Source organism: Rattus norvegicus, chromosome 6 (genome assembly GCF_036323735.1).
Source record: "Rattus norvegicus strain BN/NHsdMcwi chromosome 6, GRCr8, whole genome shotgun sequence".
NCBI classification, from domain to species: domain Eukaryota; kingdom Metazoa; phylum Chordata; class Mammalia; order Rodentia; family Muridae; genus Rattus; species Rattus norvegicus.
Window position 1 is genome coordinate 90,009,046 of NC_086024.1, and position 6,406 is coordinate 90,015,451.

General features: G+C 40.5%; 1 pseudogene; it reads left to right on the plus strand.

Moving 5' to 3' along the window:
- Positions 1–826: 826 nt before the first annotated feature.
- Positions 827–1,983, plus strand: Gemin8-ps8 (gem (nuclear organelle) associated protein 8, pseudogene 8; annotated as a pseudogene).
- Positions 1,984–6,406: the final 4,423 nt, after the last annotated feature.

The following is a 6,406-nucleotide window of genomic DNA, read 5'->3' on the forward strand; positions in this document are numbered from 1 at the left end:
ATTTTCTCAAAGAACCAGCTCCTGGTTTTGTTGATTCTTTGTATAGTTCTTTTTGTTTCTACTTGGTTGACTTCAGCCCTGAGTCTGATTATTTTCTGCCTTTTGGGTGTATTTGCTTTTCTTTGTTCTAGAGCTTTCAGGTGTGCTGTCAAGCTGCCAGTGTATGCTCTCTCCAGTTTCTTTTAGGAGGCACTCGGAGCTATGAGTTTTCCTCCTAACACTGCTTTCATTGTGTCCCCTAAGTTTGGGTATGTTGTGCCTTCATTTTCATTGAATTCTAAAAGGTCTTACTTTCTTTCTATATTTCTTCCTTGACTAAGTTATCACTAAGTAGAGCATTGTTCAGCTTCCATATGTATATGGGCTTTCTTTTATTTTTATTGTTATTGAAGACCAGCCTTTGTCCATGGTGATATAATAGGATGCATGGGATTATTTCAATCTTCTTGTATCTGTTGAGGCCTGTTTTGTGACCGATTATGTGGTCAGTTTGGGAGAAGGTACCATGAGGTGCTGAGAGGAAGGTCTATTCTTTTGTTTTAGGATGAATGTTCCATAGATATCTGTTAAATTCATTTGGTTCTAGAGTCTGGAGTTTCCTCAGAAAATTGGGCATAGTACTACTTGAGGACCCAGCTATATCACTCCTTGGTATATACTCAAAAGATGCTCCAACATATAGTGGACACATGTCCCACTATGTTTGCAGCAGCCTTATGTATAACAAGCAGAAGGTGGAAAGAACCAAGATGTCCATCAAGAGAGGAATGGTACATTGACCCAATGGAGTAGTATTCAGCTATTAAAAACAATGACTACTACTCCGCCCCTTTTCCCTCCCCACCAGGAGAACTATATCCGTTGTTACCCACCACCTGAGATCTGCAAGCCGCGTGCCCACGAGTTCCCACTTGGACTTTTGCAATCAGAGGTAACAGCAATGGCCTCAAAATGGAGGGCTACTACATCTTGGTATTCTCACCCAGTATATGCAAGATACTGGCAACATTATTACCATGCAATGCTCTGGATGCAGAGCCACCAGAATGCTTACAGAAAGTTCATGGATTCCTATTTCACTTCCCCATGGTTCTTCCCTCATGGAGTTCAACCCTGGAGCTCCTTTGCTTATGAGACTGGACATCCTCGGAACTCTCAAGGTCAGCACAGGGAGTGGCAGGAGTCTCCCTACAGTGTTTCCCATCCCAAAGCCCCGAGCAGCCTCTGTATAACAGCCATCGAAGCTGGGCATCCGCAAGAGAAGATGAAGAAGCCCTGTGTGAAGTGGCAGAGCTGGAGTCGGATTCGGATGACGAAGTCGAGTGTGACCTGAGCAATATGGAGATCACTGAGTAGCTCCGCCAGTACTTCGCACAGACCGAGAGGCACAGAGAAGAGCGATGGCCACAGCAGCAGCTGGACGAGGAACGTCTGAATGACTATGTGAATGCAGACCATGACCTGTACTTCAACCACCACAGGTCAGTGGAACCCCCATCTGAGAAGCCCTGGGAGCGGCGCCAAGCAGAGATGAAGCGCTTATATAGAAACAGTGCTCCCAAGATCTTGGCCATGGAGGCTGCTGTTCAGCTGAGCTTTGACAAGCACCGTGACAGAAAGCAGCCGAAGTACTGGCCCGTCATCCCCCTGAAGTTCTGAGGCCTGGGCACTGGGCCCCTAGACAATGCCTCACAGTTCCTAGCCTCTCCCTCTTCATCTCTTATGGACATTTTCAGAGAAAGAGGCCTGTATGCCAACATGGCGGACACAGTCTGTCAGCCACTTATAGTTCTGTCAGCAGGAGACATACTGTTGCCAACACAAGGAATATTCACTTGACATGCGTATTGCACTGGCCTTCGGTTTTCTCTGTAATAGTCCAGTTCATTGAAATTATTGCCTAGAGATACTGCCTATTGCTTTGCATTTTTAATTTCCTCCTTTAAACTATCCAGAATGTAATAAAAGCCACAGGCCACATGTCATTCATTCCTATATTTTATGATCAGTTTTCATGCAGCCCATGCTAGCTATAAACTCTTAAATCCTCCTGCTTCCACCTCCCAAATGCTAGCTTACAAGTTTGCAACACATATACACATACACACACAAACACACCCACACACACACACACACACACACACACACACACACACACACACAGCGGGCTTCTGTCCACATATTTTCTCTAACTGTAACTCTTTGGACGCCTCTGAAAATGATGCAAACTACAGTTAGACAAGTAGCACTTGTTACTCAATGAGATGTCAGCCCACATGCTCTATAAAAGACCTGAGTGTAAAAAAAGACTCTGGACTTGGCAGGTCATTTTGTCTGTGTCATAACTGCCTCGCCCCACTGACTTCATAGCATAAAAAACAGCCACAATTACTGAATAAACAAATGAATGTTACTGTATTTCAATAAAACTTTATTTGTAAAAAAAAAAACAAAAAAAAGACTACATGCAATTCATAGGCAAATTGATGGAACTACAAAATATCACACTAAGTGAGGTAACCCAATCACAAAAAATCATACATGGTATGTACTTACTGATAAGTGGCTATTAGCCCAAAAGCTCAGATTATTCAACATAAAATTCACAGACCACATGAAGTTCAGGAAGAAGGATGACTGAAGTGCAGATGCTTTAGTCCTCTAAGAAAGGGCAACAAAACTATTCACAGAATGAAATACGGAGACAAAGTTTGGAGCAAAGACTGAAGGAAAGGCCATCCAGAGACTGCCCACTCCTGAGGATCCAGCCCACATACATACAGCCACCAAACCCAGATAGTATTGCTGATGCCAAGAAGTGCAAGCTGATAGGAGCTTGATATAGCTGTCTCTTGAGAGGCTCTGCCAGAGAATGACAAACCCAGAGGCAGATGTTTGCAGCCAATCATCGAACTGAGAATGGGTTCCCCATTAGAGGAGTTAAAGAAAGGACTGAAAGAGCTGAAGGGGTTTTCAACACCATAAGAACAACAATATCAAACAACCAGTGCTCCCAGGAACTAAATCATCATCCAAAGAATATACATGGACAGACCCATGGCTCTAGCTTCATATGGCGCAAAGGATGGCCTTGTTGGGCATCAATAGGTTGAGAGGCCCTTGATCCTGCCAAGGCTCAATGCCCCAGTGTAGGGAAATGGCAGGAAAGGGTGGGTGGGGGAACACCTCATAGAAGCAGGGTTTGGGCTGAGAAAGGGGACTTATGGATGGGAATCAGGGAAAGGGGATAACATTTGAAATGCAAATAATAAAATATCCAATAAAAATAAAAAAGAAAGACAAATATGACACATATTCTCATTTCTTTTTCTCTAGATAGCAATAATTAATAAATAAACAGATGGAGAAACAGAGACAGAGAGAGACAGAGTTAAGAGACTGAGATCTTAAGAATGAGAAGAAAAGGAGGGTGATGGAATAATATGTGATATGAAAACAAAAGAAAAATTGTGGGTGGTGGTCCATGAAATAAGGCAGGAGCAAATGATCAGGAACAATATCAGAACAATTTATAATGACACATATATGTAAAATGCCATAATGAGAACAATTGTTTTCAGTGCCAAACTCAAAATTGAATAAAAGACTACATACCTATAGTCAATAATATACTAATTAAAACAAACAAGATATTTTTGATCAAAATAGGAATGATATAATGTATTTCACTTTGTCTATTAAATATCTTGCACAGTTTTATTAGAGTTAATAAAAGAAAGGAAGGAATTAAAGGGATACAAATAGGAAAGCAAAAAGTAAGCATCCTTTCACTGATACATGTACTGATCCTAAATGTATGAGACACTAAATGCCCCTCTAGAAAACTCTTAAAATTAGTAAAATAGCAAAATAGTAGCATACAAAAATCAATAGATCTGATCAATAGCCTGTATACTAGTAATAAAGAAAACAGGAAATACAGACTTTGAAATATACAGAAATAAACCCAAGGAAGGGAACAAACGTTTCAATGAAAAACTTAAAGCACTGGAGAAAGTTACAGAAGATATTAGTGGAATGAAAAATGTCCCATGAATAGGACCAACAAAGAAACACAGTGAAAATTTTTCTTTACCAAAGGCAATATTTGGAATGAAGGCAGCACCATCAAAATTCAAATGATATTTTTCATAGAAACAGAAAACACAGACCTGAAACTCGTGAGATACAAAAGAGGTCCTCAATATCAAAAGCAATCCTCGGAAAAAAAGAGAAATCAAAAATCACTCTGTGTGATTTCCAGTAATACTATAGAACCATAGTAACAAAACCAGCATGGTCCGGGCACAGAGAGAAAGAAAGAAAGAAAAAAAGAAAGAAAGAAAGGAAGAAAGAAAGAAAGAAAGAAAGAAAGAAAGAAAGAAAGGAAGGAGGAAGAGAGGAGAGAGAGAGAGAGAGACGGAGGGATAGAGGGACGGAGGGATAGAGGGAGGGAAAGGAAGGGAAGGAGGGACAATGTATGGAGGGAGAGATAGGAAGGGAAAGAGGGAGGGAGAAAGGGAGGGAGGGACAGAGGGACAGAAGGATGGAGGGATGGATGGACAGAGGAGAGGAGGAAAACAGAGGGAGGGAGGGAGGGATGGAAGGATGGAGGGAGGGGAAGGAAGGGAGGGAGGGACAGAGGGATGAAGGGATGGATGGATGGAGGGAGGGAGAGAAAGGAAGGGGGAAGGGAGAGATGAAGGTTATACAAATTTCTAGAATAAAATGGCAGACTCAAGTAATACTGGCCATCTGGAATCTGACAAAAAATACTAAAAGACATACACTGGAGGTGATAGAAAGATGGATTACTGGTTAAGAACACTGATTGTGCTTGCAGAAGACCCAAATTTGAGTCCCAGCACCTACATTACAGCTTGTCATTGTTGGACACTTCAGCTCCATGGATCTGATGCCTTCTTCTGACCTCCATGGTACACAGACTATGCATTTAAGCAAAGATACGTATACATATTAAATAAAACAAAATAAATCTAAGCAAAAATATTGAAGAAAAGATAGCTTCTTTAACAATTAGTACTGAGGAAATCTCATGTCCACATGTAGAAGAACAAAACTACATCTTGTTCTCCTACTCTACAAATCTCAAATCAAAACTACCCAAGGAGACCTCATTATAATCTAACTAAAACCAATCTAAAGATTCAACGCAATCCCCATCAAAATTTCAACTCAATTCTTCACAGAAATAGGAAGAGCAATTCTCAACTTCATATAGAAACTTCCGTTTTTTAATTGAATTTTTTATTTACATTTCAAATGTCATCACCTTTTTCTGGTTTCCCAAACAATTCCCCATCCCTCTTCTTCTATGAGGGTGTTCCCCGACCCATCGACCCACCCCTTCCTATCCTCCCGCCCTGACATTTCTCTAAACTGGGGCATTGAGCCTTGGCAGAACCAAGGCCTTCTCCTCCCATTGGTTCCCAACAAGGTATCCTTTGCTACATATGGAGCTGAAGCCATGGGTCTGTCCATGTATAATCTTTTGATGGTGGTTTAGTCCCTGGGAGCTCTGGTTGGTTGGTATTGTTGTTCTTATGGAGTTGCAATCCCTTCAGCTCCTTCAATCGGGGACCCCGTCCTGAGTTCAAGGGTTGGCTGAGAGTGTCTGCCTCTGTATTTGTCATGCTCATACGGAAACTTTGAAATTGGTAAATTATACTTCAGTATTTAAGTAAGTAAGAAAACATAAGTTAAAAAAAACACTTCAATATATATAGATAAGGACTTCAATGACCTCATACATAAACCCAAGTATTAACAAATGAAATTAAACACCTTTTTTCACACAAATGAAATGATACCCTCAAAAAATACTATAAAATATTTACTAGTTATGCAACAAACATGATTAATATCTAGAATTTATAAAGGACTCAAATGCTCAGGTGACCAAATTATCTAATCAATAAACACAGTGTTCAAAGGAAGAAGTAAAAATGGTCAATAAGACTTGAAGAAGAGTTAGTCAGTATTGTTGTCCACCATGAAATGCACATTTAAAAAATGAAGTTTCAATTCCACCTCTATCAGAACAGCTGTTACTAACAAAATTTAAAAAATGCTGTGTGAGGATGTAACTTAAAGGACTCCATAAATACTATTGGGGAGAATGTAATCTACTTCACTCACAATGGAAGTGAAGACAGAGCTACATCAAGAAGTAAAAATATGGGTTGGGGATTTAGCTCAGTGGTAGTGCAAGCGCAAGGTCCTGGATTCGGTTCCCAGCTCCGAAAAAAAGAAAAGAAAAGAAAAAAAAAAAGAAGTAAAAATACAGCTAATGTCTGGACCAGCTATACTAAGGCTGTCAGTCTATACACCACAATGATGTTTGCGTATTTGTCTGTCTATTGCAGTACTATTCACACTGGCCAAA